The 14,640-nt window shown below is 39.0% G+C and overlaps 1 long non-coding RNA gene across 1 annotated transcript in view; it reads right to left on the bottom strand.

The window, feature by feature from the left end:
* Positions 1–10,780, bottom strand: part of LOC122998541 — a 97,167-nt gene extending 86,387 nt beyond the window's left edge. Inside the window, exon 1 of the long non-coding RNA XR_006407446.1 lies at positions 10,106–10,780. This is a non-coding gene — a long non-coding RNA (uncharacterized LOC122998541). The remainder of the gene's footprint in view (positions 1–10,105) is intronic.
* Positions 10,781–14,640: the final 3,860 nt, after the last annotated feature.

Below are 14,640 nucleotides of genomic sequence, written 5' to 3'. Positions count from 1 at the left end.
CTATTCTCTCCTAAGACTTCCAGTCAAAACAACAACAGAACAAGGACATGGCCCAGCATATGTCAAATGAGGTTTAAGGTGGATTTGAAAAGGATAAAATCAAACTGAGGCAGAGGGCTAACATGAAAAAAAAATGTGTTGCACTTCCAACACAGTCAGGGTTTTCAGCATCCAGTGAGCCCAACAGCTTTGTCATAGCAAGACAAGCAGAGTATCTCATTTCTTGTCTACCTTTTTCATTTCCCACTGCGACAACCCCAAGGCAGCCTCTGCTGCAGAGTAAAGACAGTCGCCTACATGTAGTGGCAATTGACCTTTTGGTCACATTTTGGGTGACTCTCACTGTCTTAACATAAAATTCCATGAATAATAAGCGAGACTGTTCTCTTTTTGACCACAGAACCTTCATCCACACGGTGTTGTTACTCCTGTTTGCCAACGGCGGTGACTCATTGCGTCTGTCTTCTGTTTTTTTTTTTGTTTTTTTTCGCTCCCCACTATTTCTTTATTTTGCTCAGGGGCTTAGGAAGATAAGCTTTTCCAACCCCTCTCTAAATTACAGCTTCTTCACAGTGGCAACATCCCCAGCAGAGCCTGAATGTTATCACTCTACAGCGGCTCGACGAGCTCTCCATTTTAGATCTCTGGAGCTAAACAGTTTTTGTTGCTAACCTTGGGGCCCGCCGCACATCAGCAAGTAAGGGGAGTCAGCCTAACTGAGCTGCTGTCATGCTCTCAGTGATAACTTCAACAATGGCTGTGTTTTTTCACGCTGCAGTGGGAGAAAAAAAGTGGTTATGTGAGAGAATCTGTGTTAAGTATATGTTTGGAGAATGACGATTACCTGCTAGCTGTGTTGTGCTGTAGAAGTCACATTAATGCAGGATGTTAAAATGATGTAAGAGTGGATTTGTAAGCTTGGAAATGTGTGTTTGTGTGTAAATGACTTCTGTGTATGAAGTAATGGAACTACTTCAAGGGTTTAATCTGTCTGATCAAGAATATTATCGACTATATATATATTATTTTTAACTTTATTATGATCCAAATAGCGACAATTTGGTGTCATTTTGATGAATCCATACCAGTCTTATGAAGCAGTGCATATAAAATATACATCCAGCCATGCAGTATTACTGGGCATTATCGTTGTGCAGTGTATATTCAGTGGATATTATTTGTTAAAGATTATAGTCCTACTTTTAGGCTCCATTCTCAACTTTTATTCAGTTGTATTTATTATTTTATATTATTTGGCTTTTAAATTGTATATCTACCTATCTTGAAGATTTCTAAGCTGTTTCAACATGTAGTTATAACCTGCTTCACATTGAGCTATAGTAACTGCAATGCTGTTCAAACACCGGTTATACTGTATGCACCCCACACATCTAATTAACTTTCATTTTCAATCAAGTTTCAAGCTAAATGTCTGTAAATCCTCTGATCTAGAAATCACCAAATAGCTGCTTACTGGGCAGTGTCACTTGATGACAGTGAAATAACACCAGCCTGAACAGCTGTGAAACATCTGATGAAGATCATGTGACCATCTTTGGAAAAAGTAACAACCTTGTGTTGGGATTGTTTTGTCAAGCTTCCTTTTACAATGTCAAGAGTGATGCTTTAAGATCAACTCAACACAAACTGAAGATACTGTGCTTAAACTTTTCACTTTTCTGCACCCATGTAGAAGTGAACTCGAGGGGGCGTGCCAGTACACTGTGACATCACTGATGGGTGTGGTTACGGGCACAACAGAGCATACAAGCTTTAAACTTGCGACCAGTAAGGGCAGTAAAACACTGATTTTCAGTCTGGTATTAAATGACTCTTTTATCTAAAACTGTGGCATGTATCAGCGCTTATCATTGCCAGTTAGCATGCTGGCAGACACTGACATCATGACATGTCACCTTTTTCCTGAGAAGCTGTGATTCATGATGCCTGTGAGCTGTAAATCACTTTAACAGGAACCACAAGTTTGCTTAGAGAAAGTAACAGCCAACTAGGGTGTTTAATTTGGAGACACTAGCAATGCACTGTGGGACAGACAAGGACTCATAGCAAACAGCACGGCAATATACTGTATTCTTCTTATTCCAATAAAGTAATGCATTTTGTTTCCAATTCCAATCAAATATTTAGACAAATTGTATCATCTTTGTAAATAAGACAGTCATATGTGTTTGTTATATCCCTTCTGTGTGAGACACTGAACATCACATGACTGCCCTTTCCTCTCAGGCTGAACGCTCTGTGAGCAGCTAAAGCCTAAACTCCGAGGCTTTTATAGTGTTAAAGTTTGTTGAAATACTGTAGCTTGAGTGGGCTGTAGCTGCTCACTATGATGAATGAACCTGCCATTAAATAACACCGGCCCACTGTATTCAAAAGTGCAACAACAACAACAACAACAACATCAACAACAGAGAATTCATGTGGGAGAGAAGAAAGGGTCACAGCAAAATTAGAATGCCAGCTCTCAGTGCTCGCAAGCCTATTGAATCTGGAAATCAAACAAAAGAAACAACACGGACCATAAAGGGGAGAAAATAAGATGAATTTAGCCTGTGTAATCTGACTTACAGTGTGATTTAAAGTGTTTATTCATGACTATAACAAAAGTTAGAGTTGTGCTCTAGACATGCTGTCGTCCCTACTGGCTCCGTAATTATTGCAACAGAAAATGTCTTCCCTCCGACTTGAAGTGTTCTCAAGTTTCACATCCGTGGCTGCTGCTGTATATCTGTGTCCCCACGGTCATATTTGTCAGTCAGCAGTAACATCTTAATGTTCCGACTAGTGTTTCACAAAGGAAGGGAGCTGTCGCCTATGTAAACTCCCCAAGGTTCTCTCTGAGCTTCACAATGGCCCTGCCCTCAGAGTCTGCGGCTCACTTTGATATACTCTGGAGTCAAGTGCTTCCTGCTGCGACTACCAGGAAAAGCCACATCACGGCACAACCAGAGCAACGTAGACACAAGGACACAGCTCAAGCAGGTGAACTGGCACCCGCTAAAATCCTTCTTTGCAAAAAGTTAAGCTGCTAGCTGAATGCGAAGAACCAAAGAGGGCGTTGTGTGCAGAATTTCTTTTCTTTTGTCAGAGAGTTATATTCTGAGAGCTCATCAGTGACATTTGACATATGGAATGGAAAAAGCAGAGGGATATTTTAGATTACAGAAATCTAAAAACTGTGATTGTACTGTCAACTGTTGTAATAACATGGTTTATCATTAATCTACTGTATATTGCCATGTTTTTAACCTTTTAACACAAACTGTTCTGCATTAGGGATTTCTTGCTCAACTTTATTTACTTACAAGGTGCATGGAGAGGGTCAAAACTCCAGCATCTCTTGAGGTATGAAGACACTCACTGTGTCGCCCCCAGGACACTACACTATGCATAAGTTTCATATATTGCTAGTACAATGAAATGTTATATAATTATGAACATGTATGTATCAATAGATTGGATTGGTTAGATAGATTGTTGTCGTGGTAACTTTCAAACATAACACCCCATTGTTAAAATAATAAGTGCAATGCAAGGGAAATACTAACATGTCAATAGATATAATGTTTTCCATGTTCATCATCTCAGTCCAGCATGTTAGCATGCTCGCATTTTTTTGACCAAATGATACACTAGATGAAAAGTTAAAGTCTCCCTCCACTCAAAATGTGTTTTTCTTCTTGTTCCTACAGTTGAATGTTTGAGCTTCACTGTACAGAATGATGTATGTGCAGAGTTTGACACTAGAAGGATGTTTTCATATTCATCTGCTAAAAGTAGAAAGTATCTCTGAGCTCACTGAAAATCTGATTTTAAGGGGCAGGCCTACAAGCATGATTTGTTGTAGGACCACAACTGGCGTCTTAACGGACGCCAGTTGTGGTCCAGTATTCAACTTACACAAGTGTGATGTGGAAACTTGAAGCCTCCAGTGATCATATGCTTTACAGTGAAGTAGGAGACATCTTGTGTAAAGCAGTTAAACTTTGAGATTAAAACATTTGTATATTCATAGATTCTGGAATTTTTAATGAGGGAGAAGGAGGAAATGTCGTTTTAAGGATTTCACAGGGTAATTATAGTTAGTTTTGTGGAAAAACCATATAAGACACACATTATTGTTCCAATTATTATTGTTACAGTACATGTCTGGAGGAGATCTTTAAGGGATAATCAGAGTTATTACAGTTCATCCTGAAGGGGGCATGAATGTGTGACAGTTCATGACACTGTCAAAAACCCACAAATGTCAACCTCATGGTGCTGTTAGAAGAAAAGTCAGGGGACCACCAAAATCATTAGGATTCATCCTCTGGGGAGCATGAATGTCTGTACATAATTTCATGTCAATCCATTCAATAAATCTTGAGATGTTTCAGTCTGGACCAGAGTGGTGGGCCGAGCAAAACATGAACCACACTGCTACTGTTTCTTCTCAGCTTAAAAGCCTTCTGGCAGTCCAGGAATGTAATAAATGCTTAAAACTTTCATTCCCAATTAATTTATTAATTACAAAGGTTTATTGGCTAGACAAAATGAATAAAGCCTGTACTTTGTTCTATGTCCACACACAAATCAGATATTATACTACAGACCATTTCCAAAATAGAGTGCAAAGACTTAAGACTTGGACAAGTTATCCATCACATAAAGTTGGCTTTAATTATTTCTGCCTTTATTTAGCTTTGGGAAGGCTGTGAGGTAACGAACATGAGAGAAAATGGGTTTTCTTATTCAAGTACTGGTGGGGGGCTCCAGGTCCACATTTGAGACTTTAAACAGCTGTATTCTTAACCCGTTCAGAACCCAATTATGTTCCTAACACAAAAAAATATATATTGTAATGGTGGCTTTCTACTCTAAATGCACTCACAAATCATTGACAATCAAAAAAAAAATTGATTAAAATACTGTCCATTCCAATGGACGGAGAATCTGAACGCAAGAGACCACCTGAAAATTACAATAAATAGTCTTACGAGACCTTATTTCAACAAAAAACATGAGTTAATTTTTTTCATGAATGGCTAACTCATATCAATGAATAAAGTGATGCTTGAAAACACATTGCATATATATTTTGTATTATTTTAACAAAATTATTGATAAACAAGGGGTCAGTCCAGAGTGGTTCGTTCACTTCATTGGGTTGAGTTCAATATTCTGTGTACATAATCAATAGGATGCATTATAAGCTGATTGTATCATTATAAAATCAAATAAGAACAGTCAGAATAAGTCAAAACAGTATTTCTCTATTCATTTCCCTATTTCACTTCCAGTGACCAATCCAACGGATCTTTTTGAAAAATATATATAATATATATATATAATAGAGTAGAAGCTATAAATCTTTCATGATATTTTGACATGTATTATAATATAACATCTCATGTTTACTTTAAACACAGGGTGTGGCTCTACTGCAGTCCACTTTAGATGATGTCGAACACTGTGATTGGCTTATAAACATCCAGTCAAATAAGTTTGTGCATTTGGGTGGAGTCAGACGACAGTAATCATAGATCTAGACATCCTAGAAAAGTTATGTCCATTGGAATGGGTGGATCTGGTTAAATCACAAAATTAACTGATTCAGGACAATCAGAATTTCCCAGCAGCACATGAACATGAATGACTTTTCAAAATTACCCAGACATCTATCAACTGCATTATCATGCAATAACAATTCATTTCAAAGTTGACAAAAAAGTTGTTGTAATTGTTGCCTGTGATGCACCTGACTCAAGCAAGTTACATATCTGTTAGTTATATCTCATCATATAAGTATAAGCTAAAAATAATGGCTACCTGGAAAGCTGCAAAAGTGGTATTCTCTGGAAAATGGGTGACTATATGTAGTAAATGGGCAAACAAAAAAGGCAGTATGCTCTTTTAATGGCAATCTAAACTAATGCATTCTAGGTCATCTCAAAGATCCTGATGTAACAGTCTCATCCTCATCATACTGGTATTGTCAGACAATATCTTATGCCCTCATGACAGCAAAATATATTAAATTAATCTTTTGATATATTACACAGCTTTAAAAAATAATTTGACTGACAGAGCTGTTTATTTCACTTAAGATCACAAGAAAAATATCTGTGAATGTCTGTGTGGGAGCTGGGGAAGGCGATTTGTCGAGGGTAGGGATGTGTTTTCTGTGCTGATTAAAAGAAAAAGGGGAAAAACAAGCTCTCTAGAGCTGCTGTACCACTCTAGATTATTTAGTAAAACCATCCTTAACACAAGTTCAGTTCTACAAATCTTGGGGCTCCACCCAAGCAGCTGATGTCTCTAAACACTGCATGAAGTGTCAGCTTCACTCTGCACATATGCTGTACAACAGCAGCTGGGCTGTAGTCACCAGGCACAAATACAAACAAAGACCAACTCAGTGACAACAGGAGCGATGATTAAATTCATTAGGGAAATGTCTCCCTCTAATGCACGGCAATTTGAGGTGAAGAAGCACACCAAAATGCCCTGCAGCTGCGCTCCATTCCCAAGAAGTGCTTTATTGTATATTCATTATTTTACAGCAGATCAAACGCATCTGACTGCCTGCATGTTGGTTCCTCCTTGCTCCTGTTTTGTATTTATTTATTTATACAGTATATTTGTTGTCTTTTCCAGCTCATCTTGCTGGTGAAGGTGGGTGAACAAGGCAACACAGGAGAGTTTTCTGGCAAGGAACCAAACTCCACTTTCCCTCACACAGCAGACTTAAAATTCAGCTAGGAGATGAGAATTGTGCAGAGACACCACAGAGGGTTTAAGGCTAAATCCCAAGTTATTTTCCACTTAATTTTTGAACTTCAATTGCCTTCCATGTGAACCAGAACTGAACAGGAATTGATCCCCCCTCTCTATTATTTCAGTGTGGAGTTTAATAAAACAGAAGTGCTTCCATCCCATTCCACCCACCTCTCTCTCATAATTTCCTTTGCAAAACAACAACTTTCTAACATTCTCTGGGAGCCTTCTGTGCATGTTGAGCTTCTCCCCAAGGTAAAACTGGCCTACTTCTGAGTGCATCCTCAGCATCCATCTGCCGTACCCGTAAATTGCATTTGCTTGCGATTGCAGGTTATCTCATCTGTCAAAGCAGGCCTATCAATTTCACCGAGCGGTCTCGACAGAAGGCATTAACCCTCCAGCATCATTTTGGCATCAGGCATTGACAGACAATAACTGCTGGTGATATCAACATATCAGATGAGCACCATTGACAGTTCTGTTGTGACTGTTAGCAATGAGAAACTAAAGACCTAAATGACAATGAATACAAACGGAATAAAAATGAATTCAACAGTTCCTGCTCATGTTGTTCCCTGGCAAGGATAACACTGTAATCTTGTTTAAAAGGACAATAAGGACATTTAGCAGGTCACAAACCAAAACACACACGCACACACACACACACACACACACACACACACACACACACACACACACTGACTGTAATGTGATGTAACTATTGTAATTTTTGTATGGTCACGTCACATGTATTAGAATGTCACTATTTACTATGTGCTCAATTTAACTAATGTACTTTTGGTAATGATGATATATATCATGATTATATTAGATATATTAGATATATTATGACTATTTTTAAGTAGAAAAGCCTAACAAGGGACAGGAGTCGCAAATGGGCCTTGGCTAGAAATCCTATATGCAACACTGTATCATGTTATTGAAACCTGTTACAATGTTTTTTGCATTGTCCTTGACAAATAAATTAAATAAATACAATAAAAATGGAAACAATAGACTATTTGATTGGCCTGCTATGTAGCCCATAGAGAGCAAGTAATAAAATTGAAGGATTTAGCGGAATTAAAAAGGTTGTTGGGGTTAAGGTTAGTTATGTATAGAGCCAAAAACAGATTATTGCCTGAAAAGATTCTGAGGTTCATCGCATTAAACTCAGGTGATGATGACAACAGAAGGAAATGTAATTTCAAAAATCAGTGTGTGTGCACTATGTTAAAGCAGATGTGGAGCCAAACTGTGGAATTCTCTGGGAAATAATTTTGAAGTATTCCAGCGATATAGTATATATTTTCATGAGGTGGAAAAACATACAAGCAGTAGTTAAAAAAACTGTTGAAATAAAGGCAGCAGAGCCTGACTTTTGATCTCAAGAAAAGGCTTCTTTCAGTGTCTTTCTTTAGACCCTGTCTTCAGCATGCATGTCCATGTATTTCAAACACAATGCCCCATTTTGTAAGTCTGAGGCCAAACCCAGGCTGAAATAACCTTGATGACATCACTATGACATCATCAGGGTTATTTTCTCACAGTTCTCTCCAAAGCCACACAAGACAGAACACAACTGTTTCCACAGGCTGAGTAGTCCTCCACATAAACTGAACTGGATGTGAAAAATCAGTGGAATGCCTCTTTAAATGTTTATTTTAAACTATTGTTTAATTTAAGAAATCGTATTGCATAACATAACTGGACGATATGAACTTAATGTTTTGTGTATTCTTTTGTCATTGTGTGTTTTATGTGTGTGCACATATCTTAAAATGTTGTTGAAAATGTTGGCAGACCACCTGCGTTATTTATCAATTTAGAGAAGATGGCATGTAGTATAAGAATGTTAATTTCCTCGCCACTTGTCGATGGTGGAATGTGTAATATTCTTTTACATATTACAGCCTGTATTTTGTGTAGTATTAGACGTGTGCACTGAAAATACCTAACAGTGAATGAATAAGGCCTTTCATTCCCGTTTTAGATAGGTCACTTTTGGTTTATTCTGAAGCTTTGATTGTAGACTTGGAAAGTGATATCTACTGGAATAAATTACAGAGGCTATGGCAATAAATAGTACGGCTTGGATACAGAGTGCACTTGTCAGTGAGTCATTTTGCGTCAGAAACATTTTCATGAATAAAATTCTGTATTCTGGAGACAAATCCTTCATAGTGTGATTTCTGGAGAATAACAGCTATTTCAATGTCGATAAAAGCCCCATTATGGGAGTCAAAATGTTCCCTCCTACTGCAGCCTTGCTTGTCTGCGCTGTCCGAGGTGCTGAAAAGCCTTCACTGACCGAGCGGCACTTTTTAACCTCCGGACTCGGATATTTTTTTTATTGCGATGATCGCAAGTGCCATGCTACCACTTCTAATCCACAAGAGGGTGGTGATTACAGTGGGTGGTGGCGTAACACTGCTGCCCATGGTGCCTCATGGCGGCCATCGATCCCTTAACCAGACACACACACATACACACATATATACACGTACATGCGCGCACACACACAGCACAAGCCAATATTTTCCCAGGACGTGAAGGGACTGCAAGTTTAATAAAGCAATCAACTGTAAGCACAGAGGGGACATATGATATAACCCTCTTTCTCTCTCTCTCACACACACACACACGCCCACACACACACACGCACACACAAATAGCAGTCCATTCGTGCAACTTAAAGGGAGTACGAGTTTAATAAACGTCTACTGAAGCACAAGGGAACATTTAGGAAAGAGTAGGCTAATCTCTCCCTCCCCTCCTGTCTTTCTTTCTTTCTCACACACACATGAATAGGACAGCACACACACACACACACACATAGGCAAAACCCACAAAACGCGCACGTTTATACACACCCTGAATTAGTATGCGCGGGCACAACTATACAAGCTCGCAGCTTTCTTGATTTCAATGCAACGCAACAACCTTTCCCACATAGAAAACATTTTAAAAAGCAATGAAATAAATAAAGACAACCGTTAGATTTTAAGATTTTCACCGATCAGATTACTTTCTGTGGATACCTGTAATTGTCCAGGAGTAGCCTATGAGCCACCTTCCAACAGCCCATTAACACACCGCCTTCCATCAGGTATCGCAAATCCACAGCTTGTTGGCGGTGACCCGTGAAAACATTATTTTGCGTTCAAATCGGCGCGTTAGAATTCGCAGCCAACCGAGTTGAAGGTGAAATGTCATTAAAAGATCCAGCACACATGGAAGAAAAAGCAACATATTTAACTAAAAATCTCGTCTACGAGTGCATGGCAGTCAGAACTCTTGCATGTAAAGGACAATTTCTTACCTTTACAGACGGACAAGTATCCATTGTGTGCCACCGCAGGCTCTACAGTATATTCTGCTTCCCTGGTTCGGGGCTACAGCCGCTCCCTTCTCATTCATGTACTAATTCCAGGAGGCGAACTGCGAAACCAGCTGCCTACCCAGCCGCATATCGCTTCTCCTCTCACACTTCTCCTTGACAAATTTTTCACCAGCAGATGCTCTGGAACCTGCGCTTGCCGGCAGCCGAGCTGACACAAGGAGCTTCACAGCATATTTGTAGTTTCCCCCTTCAAGTAAAAATAACTAGCTCGTTGGTGTGTGGGCTCGTCTATATATTTCCAGGCGGGTTTTTAACAGAATGCTGCTACATGGCACGGCGTTTTTCTATTTTCTCCCCGCGGTGCAGTATAGTTACTTGTCAGTGAAAACACAATATGTCCTTGTAATTGTTTGCTTCTTTTTGTCTCCTCGCTCCAAAAACGCTCATCCAAAGCCGAAAGTTTTAGTAGATCCAAAGAAAGTTGTACTGTGCTTGTTTTAAATCATTCTGAAGTTATTTGTGTGTCCAAGAGCGAGCAGGTGGAGAGGTGCGACCCCCTCGGTGCGAAGACTCCGAGCTAGAAAGACTGCAATGGAGCGGCGGGTAACCCTAGATGGCACAAACACCACGAAGTATCACAGAGCCCACCGGGAGGAGAGGTATAGGGTGCAGAGGCAGCCAGGTTAGTCAGCACTGTTGTGCCTTTACGCAAACAGACACTAGAGCAAGATCGTAGGCGATGATTATGCGTAAAGGGCCACTTTGGCACGGTCCGCAGCGAGTACCGTGTTGTCTGCAGGGGATTAAGGACCGACCACGGATTAGTGTGTGCTTAGCGGTGTTTAGCGTTCACAGCAACAAAGTAGCCTATCAGGCTGTGGACATTCTTGCTTATATAGTAATTGTCTCTCCTTTAAAATTAAGTTATTGTGTGCGTTGTTCCCCGCTGTAGGAGGCAATCTATAGCAGTTTATTTAATCCCAAAACTGCTGGTTGCATTCTGTTTGACCTTCAAAAATCAGGGGAGCTCACCACCTTGATGAAAGACTGAACAATAAATCCTGAGCAGTGAATGAACAGGGGGAAACCCGGGAAATAATTGATAATGAATAGTTAACAAGTAGTCCCTATGAATAGGCAAACTGAATCAAACACTAGGCCTATACATTAGATAATGATAAGTTACTTGAGCACACACTGTCATTGCTTAATGATGAGTTCCTACATGTCTGACTGTGCACACTGAACACTTAATGAATCATCCCTGATTAACTGAATCAGCCTCTAAATAGCTCTCAACCTAATCATTACTCCCCTCTTATGTACATATTAGTAAGTATTTACGTACTCCCTCAGTGAATATAACGCGTCATACTGATTTTTACCAGGAATGCATAATTACTTTGCCATCACTTAATATTTTTGTATCCTCCCTCAAGTAAAGTATAGCATTATACTGGTAAAATGTGCAGGAAATGATAGATTTCTCTTCCATGATTTTGAGATCACGTGTAGTAATAATGACATCCTTATGTCATAATTGTAGTTAACACAGCTAGACATCAAACTGATATTGGCAAACTATAGGTTTTCATGAATTTACCAACTTCATTTCAATCAGCTGCACAATAATAATTTTCCAGCTTTCTTACAACTGTATTTCAAACTAATTCACCATTCAAGCCCCAGAAAACTCAAATCTCAAGTGTGTCTCTATAACATGAAATATTCATGTCTACATAAGCAACAATCTGGTGTGGTTTCACCAGATTTGATTGACAGCGCTGGTAACATACTGTAAGTAAACAACCCCACAACTGTCATCTTGATTTAAATATTAGTAAATTCTGATCGGTGCACAGTACGACTGTTCCCGAGTGAGCTCTGTCCACTTTAAACCACTGACAAAAACACAAATACATAAAACTCTCATGTGGAACAAGTAAAACTGTTCAAACTTAAGTTGAAAATGTTGTGTTCATGTAGGAACTCATTGCTCATAAGAATACGTTGACTGAGAAAATGGGCTTTAGGGACCTTTAAGCTAAATATACACAGATGTACTTTTTTTCTAAAGGAAGCAATGTTGATGGTTTACTGTCTGTACTGTACTGTCAATGTTAAACTCAGGCTAACATTGAAGAAAACTTTTCAGACTTCAGTTTTGGGTTTCTTTCTTGGTGTTTAGAGGAGGTCGCAACAAACAAGTGAGTATGACTAGCAAGTTTAAAACTACAACACATCTATTTGTAACAGTACTCCCTGGAGAAAATAGCAGATTTACTGAAACTCAACAGAATAGATACATGCTACTTTATGTGTCTACTTAGCTAGTGTTTTCCATCTTCTTACATCATAAAATCCTGAAAACCTCTATCATAAACCAATTTTATATGAGGGTTTAGGTTTTGGTATGGAGACAAGTGACAGTTACAGGTATCATGACAGGTAAACTCCATCCACTGAGGGAGACAGTTGGATGCAGTTGAAAGCTAAGAAAAAAATAATAGGTGGACCTTGAGTTAAAGGGGAACTCTACAAATTTTACACATTTTATACATCAAAGTGTGTTTCCAGGTTTTGGAGAGTACTACTGCATATGGGAAAAAAAGTAGCATAAAGCTTTATGTGGCTCCAGAGGGAGCTGTGTGAAATTGCCCGCTCCTCATCTCTGCTTGAGGCTAGCGGCTCCAGGCTACATTAGCCGCTACTGGCGATGCCAAACTGAAAACTCACATCAAACTGTTGGTAGTTGAGTTGCATTGGGGGTAATTTAGACTGAATAAAAAAGATGATAACTCTGCTCTTGCTGCATCAATTTTGATATGATATGATACAGAATATATAGTCATACTGTAGAACATTCTTTTAAGATTTTTTTGTCTATACTATCAAACTTTTTTTTTAAAATTTACTGTAACTTCATTAACACTCACTAGCTGTTGTAAACTAGATTAAATTATTAAATATGAAGTGGACAATGCAAAGTGACCGGGGCATATTTGACTTGTGCAACACAATATATATATTTTAAAGAGGTTTTCCTGTTAATTGCAGTTGATTCTGATTTCTATTTACTCCAGTCACAGTTAATATGCTGATGGAGCTTTAGGAGTTGGCACAAGGCAGGATTTTACTCCTGTTGGTGTTCTTGAGTAGAAAAGGATCCCTGGCAGCTGTCTTGTAGCTGTTTGACTTTGTAGGTGGAGTACCCATGAAAGTCTCTCCCTCCCCGCTCTTTCCTTTTCTTTGCTTTCCCTTTGTTTGCTATCGATGCAGACAGTAGGAGACATGGCTGCTGCGCGTCTCTTGCCCACTGTGCCATTGATCTGTGTTTAGATCCTCTTTTCAAATCCACTTAAAGCAACATTCTGGAGGCTAAAATGTCTCATTAGTTTCAATTAGTTCAAATAATCCTAAAGGGAATATTCTTTTTTTAGAAGAAGAAGAAGAAGAAGAAGAAAAAGAAGAAGAAGAAGAAGAAGAAGAAGGAAAGCAAAGATATAGCTACAGCTGTTCATACACTGTAGATCACAATTATGATGCACAGGTAGTTTCAACGCTGCTGATTTTAAGTTATTTTACTTGTCCAACCCAAGCTGCTTTCACTTAGTGGAGTTGCAGATGGAGGAACACAACACAGTTTGTGCTCATTTCAAAATGCTTTATGAGACTTGCTGGATAGTGAAAAGGCTCATAAAACACACCACCTCTTATTTCACTTTGACACATAGCTGCAGATGTTATGACTCTTGTGCATAGCTGTTGAGCTATAGAGAAGTCATTACAATAATGATTCCAAACAAGGCTTTTAGCTACAGTTAAGTTACAGTAAAAGTGCTGTAAGTAGGCTGTAAGTGTGCTTGTGTAAATGGAACTGGAGACAAGGGCTGTCTTGTTTAGTTAAAGCACATCTCAAGACTGAACTGTCAAAATAGAATTGTGCAGACGGATGCAGGATCAAAATAAACAGAATTGTGCTTTTGAGAAAAATTGTTAAAGGGCACGAAAACAAGATACAACAAAACCAGACAGTAAATAAGACAATAGGCAATAAATTGCCTCACATGTACTGAACGGCAGACATGACAAAGCCATGGCAACAAAGGCAAGAAAATAAAAAGAAGGGGAAGTTAGACAGATAAATGCAGTATCAGTAAGTGGGCAGCTGAGACAGCTGTGATTATGGTTTTCAGTTGGTTGAGTGGGATACAAATGGAGGACGGATAGAGAAGTTGGACAGCAGAGATGAAGCAGATCAGAGAGAGGGAGTGACCTTCAAACTTGGCCTTTTGTTTATGCTTAAGTCAGATGGGAATATTATTGTGAAGGCAGCTTACTTCAGAATAAACATCCATGCTACATCGCCAGTCATGTAACTTAAAAAGCTAAAGAATGAGGTCAAAACCAACAATAAACTGATCCCACTAACAAGTCTGTGTATCCAAGGCCTGATATACGTTATCCTAGTGTATATGTTCAATACCATAAGCATGCACACTCTAGTTTATTGT

This window comes from Thunnus albacares, chromosome 15 (genome assembly GCF_914725855.1).
Source record: "Thunnus albacares chromosome 15, fThuAlb1.1, whole genome shotgun sequence".
Classification (NCBI taxonomy): domain Eukaryota; kingdom Metazoa; phylum Chordata; class Actinopteri; order Scombriformes; family Scombridae; genus Thunnus; species Thunnus albacares.
This window is presented reverse-complemented; position numbering and strand designations above follow the sequence as displayed.